General features: G+C 36.6%; 1 pseudogene; it reads right to left on the reverse strand.

The window, feature by feature from the left end:
* Positions 1-579: 579 nt before the first annotated feature.
* The window catches only part of LOC103584914, a 68,709-nt pseudogene continuing 55,712 nt past the window's right edge, over positions 580-13,576 (reverse strand).

Raw genomic sequence — 13,576 nt, forward strand, 5'->3', positions numbered from 1 at the left:
TCATCAAAAATGTATTTCAACAATTTCCATAGTACTCTTATAAGTCAGGAATTTTAAGATTTTCGAATAGAAAAATTTTAGTATTCACTTACAGAAAATAATTAAACCTGGAATGATATCAATAATTTTTAAAAATATAATTATGTCTCAGCAATGCTGTGTCACATGTAAGAATGATCTTCACACTAAACTATAATAACCCCAAGTAGTGGCATTCTCATTTAAGAACAAAGTGCAAAAATATTTTATAGCAGAAAATATCTCATTGTAAAAACTTATAAAGTTGGATGCTTCACACAAAAATATCTAAGGTTTGATTTCAAAATATCAAGTTTCCATATGCACTTTGTAAATGTACTTGTTATAGGCTATCAACTTAAATAAAGCCAGTTATCACTAAAAGAACATAGAATAAAAAAAATTTCAGTGAAAAGTACGTTTCAACTAGAGTTATTAACTGATTTTAAGACACTTTGAATATAAAAACCACAACTTAAATCTCATAGTATAAACTGATCCTATACTGATTTTAATTAAAAATAAAAAGCTCTACAACAGTAATCAAGTTTCCTTTTGTTACTATTCTCTAGTAAATGCTTTCTTTTGATTAGCTTTTACGATGTCATCAGGAGATGCTGATTTGAAGTCAAATGGTGTTATTGCTACAGAGGACTTATTTCTTTGTCCTTTACATCTTGAACTTGTCTACCATAAAGAAACGTCTTATAGAAGTCAAGGGTGTGTCGCTTGCAGCTTTTCAGTGGATAACAAAGACAGTGTTGAAGCAAAAGCTGAAGGTCTAGCAGCAAGAGCCTTGGTCCAAGAGAGAGAAAAAGGTGGTTTCCTAGTTAAAAAGCCTTTATTGTTTTTCTTATTATCTTTAGCAAAATTGGAATTTTTCCTGAACTTTCAACTTAGAACTTTAGTTCCTGTTGTTGAAACAACTGATTGGTCTACTATTGGCTTTGGAACAAAGACTTGGGTTTTTATAAAGACACTAAGATCAGTATTTGAATCTATTCCAGGAGACCTCATTTCAGATAAACTGAGCTCAAAAGGATCTTTCTTAATCTGAGAGTTGTCGACATCAATTATTTCTGCAATCAAATCGGAAAGTGACAAATTCTCAAGGATTTTGTGGGAGAACCTTTATGAAATGCCAAAGATGGTAGAGATCCTGTTAATTCTAATATCCCAGCAATTTGCTAGCTGTGCCATGGGAAAGGATCCCAGATTTAGATCTGGGAAACTGGTAGGTGACTGGTTACAAATATCAGATAATGTAAAGCATTGGCTTAGATTGTTTTCCTTGTGTTCCTGAAACAATTCAGCTAGTGATGGATTTTCACATTGGAAAACTGCAAAGTGACATTTTTTTTCTTTTTTTTTTTTTTTCCTTTTTTTGTCTTTTTTCGTGACCGGCAACGGATCGCAACCCTCAGTGTCGCACCCGTACTGGACCGGGACCGGCAATGGGATCGCAACCCTCAGTGTTGCGCCCGCACCTCGCTCAGCCAGTGAGCCGCCGGTCTGTATGTGGGATCTGAACCCTTGGCGGGAGTGCCACCGCGCTCCCAAGTGGTGCACTGTAGCAGTGCGCCACCGGGCCGGCCCCCAAAGTGACATTTTTTAAACTGTATCTCTTTGCTCAACACTTTGTTCAAGCACTTTGTTCAACAAAAGAAACACTTCCAACTTCAGTCTTTTCTCTAGCATTTAAATGATCAAGAGTCATATTTTCCAGTGAGCTAGTTAAGTGCAAAGGATTATTTAAACTTCCTAAGCTGTTTTGTACTGGAATGTTTTGAAAATCAGGTAGTGAACTATTTTGAATAAGTACAGAATTATTAGGTGTTTTACTCTTTACCATTATGGACTTCAAGGCTGATATTCCTTTGAACACAGAATCATCTTTGGAAACACATTCATACGCATGAGATCTTAACAAATCAGCATCTAGATTCTTTGAAAGTAGACATTCCAGATCATCTGTGGGTGATAATCTGACTGATGGCTGATTTTTATAGGAATCTCTTGGCATGTTATGAGTTAGGTCAGCTAGTGAAAGCTCTTTTAGCTTACATGGTTCTAGTTTCTTTTCACTTTTAGGTCTGCCAAATTTCTTTTTTCTATGGAGTAAATAGTGATTTGGAACTGAGAATTATGATATAATCCATATTTTGCTACTGAGCTAGAAAAATCAATGGGTTTACTACTGCAGTCTGAATGATTTGCAGATTGAGCATAGGAACTTTGAATATTATCAGCTGAAATTTCAGAGGCAGAAAATAAGACTCCTTTTGCTATCTTTCCTGTAGATATTGTTCCCTTACTCTTGTGTTTCAAATTCTGCTTGTTATCTTGTTCCAGAACCACTGACAAAGCCCTCTGCACATGCTGTGGACTGACTGAATTGTGTTGCCAAAATTCATATTTTAGAAGCTTAATTCCCACTGTAACTGTGAGGGTGTGAAATCTTTCTATAGTAATTGAAAGGTGGGGACTTGAAGAGGTGAATATGTTGTAGGACCATGCTGTAATGAATGGATTAAAAATGGTGGTCAGGGGAGTGGTTCTGAGGGCTTTAAAAGTAGAACATGTTAGAGGTTCGTCTCTCTCTGCCCTGCCATTTTCTGCCATATGAGACCCCTGGGTCACTGTTGCCACCACCAAGACTCTCACCAGATGTGTTCCCTGGACTTTAGACTTCCTAGCCTCTGAAACTCTAAGCAATAAATTTTGTTTTCTTTTTAAATTAGCTAGTTCTAGGTATTTTGTTATAAGCAACAGAAGCTAATATGGCACATCAAACTTGTTATTCAGGACTGCTTCAATCAATATTTCATCTGGCACTGCATCTCCAAGAACCTCTCTCATGTGATCAAAGCATGACTAAAGACGAGCTTGATCAATTCCAGTTAGCTGATGGTTCGAAAGAGAATTGGAAGATTCTTTCAGATCTTCATAATCATATTTTTCAACAGGCTCAATGACTGAAGGTTTGTGAGTAAATAAACTAAGCAGCTGTTGATGGTGCAATACAGTAATTATCCTCTACAGACTGGCTGTAGAGATCATCATCTTCAAAATCTCCATCGTAGTTACAGCCTCGGATACTCTGATGCCAGGCTATGGTGGCAGAGAGAGCATTTACCAGAGCCACTTACAAAACACCCTGCTCAGATAATGACAAGGTGCCAACTGTAGCCTGGAGAATACCTGTGCACCATTTTGGCTTCTGACATGCCTCAAGATCTCCTTTTTCAAGGCTGAATAATTTATATGCACATTTATATATACGTATGAATGTGATCTATATATGTAAATGTGATATATATATATAAATGTGATGCATATATATCACTTTATTTTATCCATTTATCTGTTGACAGTTGCTTAGGATGTTTCTATATCTTGGCTATTGTGAATAATACTGCAATGAACATGGGAGTGCAGATATCTTTATGAGGTGATCATGTCATCTCCTTTGGGTATATACCCAGAACAGGGATTGCTGGGTCATGTGGTAGTTCTATTTTTAATTTCTTTAGGAACCTCCATACTGTTTTTCATAATGGCTATACCAATCTACATTCCAACAATGGTGTACTAGGGCTTCCTTTCTCTACACCTTTGCCAACATTTGTTATCTTTTGTCTCTTTGATAACACCACCCTAACAAGTGTGAGATGATATCTTATAGTGGTTTAAATTGCATTACTCTGGTGATTAATGATGTTGAGCCCCTTTTCATTTATTTGTTGGCCATTTTTATGTCTTCTTTGGAGGAATGTCTGTTCAGGTTTTTGCCTATTTTTAATCAGTTTATTTCTTTTTCTGCTATTGAGTTGTAAGAGTTCTTTACAAATTTTGGATACCTACCCCTTATCAGATATGTGGTTTGCAAATATTTTTCCCAGTCTGTAGATTTTCTTTTCATTTTGTTGAGTGTTTCCTTTGTGTTAGCATTTCCTGTTTTGTTTAAGAAATATTTCCCTATCCTGAAGGCATAAAGATATTCTATTAGAGTTTCTTCTGAAAACTTGGAAGTTTTGTCTTTTTACATTTAAGTTTTCAATACGTCTGTGATAGATTTTGGTTTATGGTGTGAGGTAGTCAATATTTTTCCCCCAAAGGAAAAATTTTCACAGCACAATTTATTGACTGGCTTTTAATTGATCTGCAGTACTGTCTCTCTCATATAACAAGTTTCCTTATTTGCATTAAAATAAAAGTAATCTAACAACATTTATTAACATTCCCTTGATTTTGAGTTCCTGTAAGGCAAGATAGTGTCTCTGGCAATGTTTCTGTGGTGAGATAAAAGAAAAATAAATTAATAAAAACTGATCTTTATTAAGATCATTAAATGATGAATAACAGCATAATATTTTAGCTAAAAAGGATTTTTGTAACTTGTTGTTTACCAAAGTTTATAAATATTCTCTTAGAGAAAATTACAAAAAAGATCAGAATGTCATAATGTCATTTGCCTGAACATACAGACATTTAAATTTTGAAACTTGTAGGAATTTAACTCTAACTATCTAAGCACAGAGCACTGAAACAAACAAAAAAGCTAGATATTTATAGATGGAAGATAATTTGAATAAAATTCAAACTGATAGCACATGGATCTCATAACTTCAAATAAAATTTATGATTTTAAAAAATATAAAGTATAATAATACATTTCTATCCAGCAGATTTCTCCTGGGACCAGATAGGAAGAACTAGGGGAAAAAAAGCTACTTAAGAATAGAAAGCTTGCATGAGCTTGTTCATGAGAGATATCTCACCTGACTACTCGGGTAGAAAGCTTGGCAAGCTTCAGGGAAGCAGTGAAACTTACATATTTTTCTTAGAATGGATTAATGATTATAAAGTATGTTCCAGATGGACAGTGTTAGAGATATTGCCCCAAATTCTGCAGCAACACTGCCCTCTGTAGTGAGCAGATTAAGATTGTGCTCTTTAATTTCTAAAATATTTAGAAATTAAGTGATTGACTCCTCTGGGTCAGTCATTTCTCTCCCAAACCAAATGGATCTCCATGTTCAGTGATAAGATGACAAGTTTCGTCTTCTTCCTATTTTGAGGAGATAAGATATCCTTCCTACTAGGTACTTCGTTTCCTTGATCTTTCTTTTGGGCCTAAAGCTACCGACTCTTCCACTTTCTCTTTTGGACCCTTCCCCTATCTTTTTGGGGCCCTTCTCTGTTACTTCTATAACTCCAAGGCTCTCTAAGTCTCCATTTCCTTGTCTGCCTTCCTAGTTTCCAATGGGAGGCTTAAGATCTCCCAGACCTGTAGGGGACTCTCCCTGTGGATATAATACAGGATGCCCAATTACATTTGTACTTTGGTTAAATAATGAATACATTATTAGTATGAGTATGTCCCAAATATTGCATGGGGCATACTTATACTAAACAGGTTTTCATTTTTTTAAATCTCAAATTCAAATTTAACTGGTTGTCCTGTATTTTTATTTGCTAAATTTGCCAACTTTTCCCTTCCCTCCAACCAAAATACCCAAAAAGCACTTATTCAACTCACCTGACCTAAAATGTATGGGACTGTATATGCTACTGACAGCTCTTCTAGTTTTGGGAGTCCCTTGACACCTCCTACAAAAGTATCCTGATGATATCTGTCCGTCTGTGTGAGAGTAGGAGGGAAGGACTACTTCCTTCCCATCTTCTCTTGGTCACACTGATTGAATCCTAGTGAGGTTAATTTCCTTAACCCCCCCTGACTGTTTTAGATTGCTCTCATAGCCATTTGATCCTTTCCTTTTATTGTCTTTCATTACATGTCCTAGAAGCTCCTGGCCTAACAGGGAGCTCACTTTGGGACGAAGGGTGAGAATAAGGCAGAGGGTAGGATACTCATCCTTTGGGACGAAGGCTGAGCATGAACTGTGAGTATAGAAGTTACGTAGCCAATACCACTATTTCTTCCTAAAACTCTGGCTGCTGATATTGTTCTGGAGATAACTCTAAACCCTGTGAACTTCAGACTTAAAACGTCTATCCTTAAATTGCTTCAAGTCTTCACCTCTCCTTACCAAGTTATATTAGAATCAATAAATTAAATGTAAATGACTTCGTTTTGGAGCGAGGCGGGGTTTTTATCTCACGTGCAATATAAGAAGTCATAAAAAGAATTATCATATAAAGCAGATTGATCTGTGAAAGAATACTGGTTATACTGGTTAATTTAAACCTATGTGTACTCATGGTAAAAACAAAACACTAGTATTGGGTACTGAAAAAAGTATTTTCAGTGGCTATGAGTGGTGGTCTCTTCCTCAGAGTACGGGGAAATAAATTTGGACAGTATGAAAATATTCAGTCTTAAATAAATAACCGTAATAAACACTAACACAACACACAATCTTTAAAAAATATTAAAAGGACAGGAAGAACTTGTTCTTAATAGATTCTCATGAGAATTACATTTCAACCCATAGAAGCAGTCTTCCTTTTTATTCGGTATATTCAAAGGAAAGATTTCAATAAAAATCCAGTGGGACTACATGATAGTACTGTTTTGATGTCATTATGGTCTGACATTATCTGGGGAAGTAATTTAAAGTATTTCATTAGATAAATGGCTTGATGAGATTACAAATAGTTTGAAAGGATCTACATTACATTAAAAAAAAGTCAGTGCAAAGAAATTGATGTAAAAATCACCACATAATGCAAGTTACCCTCTCTTGGAAAAACAAGTGCCATTAATTAATAAAATACAGCTCAAACTTCGCAATTAAATTTGTAATAATTGGAATTATGTTATTAAAAAAGATAGCAATATATTTACTTGGCACCAATCAGCCAGATCTTCAGCATTAAAGTCAAACAGAAAATTGGAATAATCATCAGGGGATGCTTGGACCAAAAAGCTGCCGTTATTTCAGTTAAGTGTTCAGACAAAATAAAAGAACCAAAGTCAGTCATCACTAGAAAGTTTTGGAAAAATGCTGTCTGACCTTTGCAAAACTTCCACAAAAACGAATAGCTCAATCAGATGCTTGATAATCTTCTGATACACATCTGAACTTCAGGGCCTTATCTCAAGTGGCTGCATTTTTTTTTTATTTTACTATTTTTCTATCAAGTACGAAAAATTGAACTTGAATCAACTGAAGTGACACAACAAATCGTTTATAAATGTAATGAGATTTAGCACTCTCAGAACAAGAGGAGTACATTGTTCTATTGTCTCTGGTTCTAATTCGAGGCTTAAAATAATAGTTTACAAACTTGAGTGTGCCTAAAAATCTGGATGCCTGCAGACTTCCCCAGGAGATTTTGACTTAATAGATCTGGGTTGGGGTTTTTGAAGTTTAATTTTTTTAAAAAACCCTAGATGATTCTGATGATTGTGTTCTAAAGACCATACTATGAGAAACACTGCCTCATGTTTTCAGCTGTTTGCTACATTTTCCATTCTTCCAGGATTTGCCTATGCCCTAAGCAGCACAAAACAAACATGACCTGGGTACAGGGTGTGGGGTCAGAACACACACCATTCCATTCAATTCTATCCGATTCCATTCAGTTCCATTAATTCTGATGACTTGTAGCTGACTCGCTGCAGAAGCAGTTCTCTAAAAAAATATCAATTGCCTTGAAGGGGGGCCTCATGACTTGAGTGAGACATCCTGTTCTTAAATGAATAATTCACATAAGTTCTTAAAATTGTTGGTGTACTAATTATATATAGCCTGCTAATTCTGAGTAAGCTGCCAAGTTGTTTTTAAGATTAGCCCAAACACAAAAGTTTACTGCTAATCTTTTCACATAGACACTTGTTCTGCATGTAGACATCTTTGCTTGTGTGCTGTAATCTGTAACCAATAGTTGTTACTTCTGCATTTTACCTACCAATAAAAATGGGACAAGTCCTATATGGGAGATATACCTTTCTTTCCCAAACTTTCCCATAAAAATCTTTCCAGCTTGTAATAGGCTTCAGAACACTTCCCAACTTTGTTGGTTTGTGTTTCCTGGGTCGATCCTCATATTTTGCTCTCAATAAAACTTCATAAAATTATGTCTACCTCAACAGCCTTAATTTTGCTCCACAACTTTAACAAATATTCATTCAGCAATGGAGCGGGGAAAGGAAATATCTAAGAAGGATACAGAAATGAACTTAAAAAATGCATCTTGCCATCAAGGCTTTTCAGGATTTTCAATATTCATATAATAAGGTGAAATAAAGAAAGGGATTTTCCTTTCTTTTTTACTATGTCCCAGGCACTTAGAGCAATGCCAATGCTTTTCACTTCACATATGCTCAATAAATATTTGTTGAATGTTTAACAAATGATTTCAAAATGAATTGAAATTAATTGTTGTAAATATGTAAGCAGCAACAACAAAAATAAGGGGAAAAATATGTAAGCAACGTTCTGGAGGTGTGTGGATCAGGGAAGAAGGATAGTTGTGGGGTTATTGATGTTTCTCAAATACTTTTATCCCTATAATTTGCTTCCCTCCAAACACCACCCCTCTCACATTACTCATGGAGTATGATAATCTTACTAGCTCATAGAGTTTTAGTGAGAATTTTCTAACCTACTTGTTCAAAATGGGCATTGTAGAAGAATGAGTTGGCAGTTTGAAGAACTGTGGCTTACTCTCAAATCCAGCAGTGACTAACCATGCAGTAGTGTCCTAAATTTTTCATTTTGGTGGATTGGAAGGGACAGCACAACCTGACTGATTCACAGAGATGGTAGATGATTACTGAGAGCATAACCAGGGGAGTACTTTAACACTTGAGAGAAAAAAAGGTGATGTAAAATTATGAGCTCCTGGGTTACCTTTGTTACCCAGTGCATACACTTTTCTTAGAGCAGAATTTATACAGAATTGTTGCACTCCTGCTACCTAAGCCTTTCCCGTCATGCTTCTTTTTCTTTCTGGAGAGTAACTTCCAAATTCCACAGTCCTTGCTTTTCTCTTACATCACATTCTGTTGAAACAAATGTTTTTATCTAGAACTAATAAACTAATTATATTACAGCTTAAATGAGTAATTCTAGGTTAGTAAGCATTTTACTTAGACAACATAAAATGTTCATGTTTTAATAGGTTTTAATAGATTTCTTTCATTCATTGAAACTATTCTAATTGTAGAAATTTCTAGTATCATGTCAGACCAAAGGGATATATTTCTTAAGGTAGACACCTTTAGTGTTCTGAGATGATATTATTTATTCATTTATTTAAAAAATGTATTTGAATAACTGTGCCAAACTCTCTTCTAGGAGCAGGGGATGTGGCTATGAATAAGACAAATAAGTTCTGGCTCTCACGGAGCTTACATTCAATAAATAAAGAAGCAAGCAAGCAAAAATGTCAGCCAGCAACAAATACTCTATAGAGAACTAAAGCAGAGCGGTATGACAGACAATGACAGGGTGCTTGTCACAGGTTGTAGGATCAGGAAAACTCCTCTGAAGAGCTGATGTTTAAACTGAGATCTGAATAACAAGAAGAAGCCAGCCAGGTGAAGATCAAAGAGAAGAGGATCTTGAGAGGAGAACACTAGTACCATAGTATTGATACAGGAATATGCCTGATGGGCAAGTTGGAGAAACAGGGAAGTCAAGAGGGAGAGTGATATGAGAACAGACTGGAGAGAGAATCAGGGGCCAAGTTACACAAGCCTTTGTAAACTGGGTAAAGAACTTTGGATTTTATTTTAAGTGCAGTGAAATTGCATTGGGGATTTTTAAGCAGGGGATTGTGCTATATTTTTAAAAGGTCATTCCTGCTGCTGTGGGGAGAATGCCTGTGGGAGGTCAAGGGATGAAGCTGGGAGATGTGTTTGGTGGCTACTGCACAATCTGGGTGAAAGATGATGGTAGGTTAGTGGAATGGAAAGAAGTGGTTGGATTTGCTATATGATTATTTGATGAAAGTTAACAGAGCTTGTTTATGAATTAAATGGGGTGGAGGAAAGAGACGATGTATGTGTTTTAGGAAGGTTGGGTTTTGCCACTTCTTCTGATGTCGTAGAGGGATGGAAGAGTGGCTTGTGAGATAAGCAGTGCTGATGAGCTCCTTCTAACTGGGATGATGTTGAATGGCCTTTTCAATGACCTTTCTGTAGAACAGGCAATGGCAATATTAAGCTGCTTTGTGTTTCAAGAGAATTCTAATGAGATACCCAAATTAACAAAGCATTTAGCAGGGCTACTTCATCAAATGCAGGAATGTGCTAAAAGAATTGCAAAAGTTTCAGCAGAAGCCAAATTGAAAATTGTGAGTAAACTTATCTAAGCTCATTCGAACCTCACTTAATGGATGTAGTATATAAACTTGGGCAACTGGAACTATATTTGCTCATACCTGCAAAATGACAGGTGTCTTTGAAGGATGGTATCTAGATGCCTCAATGGGCCTCACTCAGGGTCCTTGAATAGCTATAGTTTGTCAAGCTTTTCTGCATTGTCTCAGTGGTTTTCTCTTGTTGCTGCCTGACAAAGACTGCCTCATCCTTATTGTCCACATTATAAGTCATCTTTGCCAGTCTTCCCTCAAAGTTGCTCTCTCCAGCACTCTGAGGGAATTTTGTCTACCCAATTCTCTAATAGCATGTGTCAACATATTATTAATCAATCCATGTCTCTCTCTACTACTAGCCAAGGGTGGGAATTAAACCTTTCATTTTTGTAGACTTGCTAGTGCCTAGCAGGCAGCCAGTCAAGTTTACTGATTTACTTTATGGGAAGTCTCGTGGTCTCCTGCTTTGCAAAAATAAAAAATTTAAAAAATTATGACACTTTTCATCCAGGCACAATTAGGGTGACTTTGGGGGACAGTTTTAATTATCTTTGGCCGTTTTGTTATTGTTTTGTTAAGCTAGTTATTTTTTCACCTGCTCATTGTGTGTCTTGTCAGGCTGCTATAACTAAATACCATAGACTGAGTGGTTTGAACAAAAGAAATTTGTCACAGTTCTGGAGTCTGGGAAGTCCAAAATCATGGTGCCAGCTGATTAGGTTCTCTGAGGGCCCTGTTATTGGCTTCCAGATGGCCACCTTCTTGCTATGTCCTCACATGGCAGAGAGATCTCTCTTCCTCTTCTTCTAAAGCCACTAACCAATCATGAGGGCCCCTCTTGACCTCAACTAACCCTCTTGACCTCATCTAACTCTAATTGCCTCCCAAAGACCACATCTCTAAATACCATCTCAGCGGGGATTAGGGTTTGAATATATAAATTTTGGGGTGACACAATTCAGCCTATGGTAGGCACCATAAAGATAATCAAAACTGGGTATGTCCTAGTGAAATCAGAACTCCTGATGAATTATTCTTCATAAATTACCAGCAAAGATTACACTACAGTACATGTCCAAGATTATTCTATTTAGTTTTTTATGTTGTATGTCTTTTCATCCAGTGTTACTTACATCAGATACTTTCCCTCTGAGAACTCTTCAATCTTGATTGAGTTGTATGATTTTATAAAATTTTTGTCATCACTAGAAATAGAGAGTATTTTTATAGATTATTAGCATTCAGATATGACACTGTTTGTGAACACTTTGAACAACTAAAGGAAGAGGAGAAAACGGTCACAGGCTACTACATGAACCTCATTGTTTCAGAAGTCTTCCGTAGTGGTTTCGCATAACCCTCCCAGAATTTATGATTTGCTGTGTAAAATAGCCCTAAATTCTAAAACCTTTTCTGACCTAAAATAGATAGGAATGATGAAGGTCAGACAAAGACCCTGCAGCTTGATTTCCCTTTCTGTGTCTGCCAGATCTTCAGCTGATAGTAGATGACTGCACAGAGGCACAAGCTCCTACTGCTTTCCTCTCCTCTGCCTTTAGGAAAAAAGATCAGCTGAGATTGGTTAACCAGAGCTGAAAGACGGAGTAGAGCAGTGAAAAAGATGGTCAAGAGGAAGGAACCAAGTTCCCTTTCCTTCCTTTTGGATGTATTCAAAACAGCAGCCAGCCGACAAGCACCCTTTTATACTTGAGTTTTATAGAAACTGGTCATGATGCCATTAGTAAATTTTAGACCACAAACCTTAACTGTAACACACAGTATTTGTTTATTGAGCTAGATAGTTGAGATAAATATGTTCAGAGAGTAGTAAAAAATTCATAGATTAGTCATGAATTGTCAGTTTCCTAATTCTCAGCTTCTTCAGTACTCGGGGATTTTCCAGACATAGCTTCCTTCCCCTGCTGCATCAGGCTTGGCACCTTGCCACTGAGCCCTGCATCAGCTCTGTCTGCAGTGGCAGGAAGTGGTGCAGAGCAATAATGAGATTTTTTGGGGAAATGGTTTAACTTTACCTTTCATCTTAAATTGGAGGAAAAAATGGATTTTCTTTTCCTAGTTCCTGGAATTACAGTGTATGAATATGGGATGTGATTGAAAGACTCACTGTGAAGGAATTGTTCAGAGAACTGGTTGGGAAGCTAGGAAAAAGTAAATACATAAAAGAGACTGGAAGTGATTTTCTGGCCTGAAAAAACAAACAGAGGGGATAATGAAGATGGAACCCAGAAAAGGAAGAAAGTAAGATTCTTTCTCTCCTCTTTCCACCCTTTCACTAGAGAGGGCATGATCCACTGAAAAGAGCAGAGATAAAGCTGATAGAAACTCAAAACATATGAGGCAGTGCAGTGGCAATAAATAACATATAAAAGAACCCTGCCCTCCACCCCCTTGTCCTGAGCAATTTTAAGCAAGGCTGGGATCATGGGAAGGGAGAAGAGATCCATCTGTTGGTTATTTGAAATATTGATAAATGTTATATTTCACGCTTGTTTTAGTTAACCTTATTAATATTTTTAGGTGTCAAAAGTACATAAAAGATATTGTTGTGGAGTCTGAATACCATCTGGCTTAGTGTAATGGTGTTCCCAGTTATAATATGTGTTAAATGCAACAGTCCCTAAGATTCCATCTCAGCCATTTGTTCTCTGCATGCTCCCTAGGAGACAATATTTGCCCATGACTTCAATTGTTACTAACCATGATTTTTAAACCCATATTTTCAGTATCTCAGCTAAACTTTGGACCTACCACATTCAGTTGGTGTCGTTTTCAAGCCCTGTTTCAAATGCTAGTTTGCATGTGGGTGCATGTCACACACGTGTACATGCACTTCACAAACTTGGCATCTGCCATTCTGAGTAACACATCCAACTGAACTTATGATCAGAGAAATATTTCAAATTCATAGTCCAAAGAGGGAAGAAGACATAACAACTACAATTCCTTGAAGTTGATACGACAAGCAAACAGAAAGGACATTGCTGGGTGGGAGGGAGGAGAGGGAGGAGGGAGGGAGGTTTCGGTAATGGGCCACAATAATCAACCACATTGTATATCGACAAAATAAAATTAAAAAAATAAATAAATAAACTTGCTTCTAAAATGGCAAAAAGAAAAAAGAGATATTCTAAAATATCTCTGCCAAAAAAAGAAAGAAATGGATCAATTATTTTCCCCCAAAACATCTGTTATTGGTAACCCTAACTCCTTGCAGTTAATACCGGTTTTGATGTCAATTAATGTCATA

Source organism: Galeopterus variegatus, unplaced genomic scaffold, assembly GCF_000696425.1.
Source record: "Galeopterus variegatus unplaced genomic scaffold, G_variegatus-3.0.2 Scaffold202, whole genome shotgun sequence".
NCBI classification, from domain to species: Eukaryota; Metazoa; Chordata; class Mammalia; order Dermoptera; family Cynocephalidae; genus Galeopterus; species Galeopterus variegatus.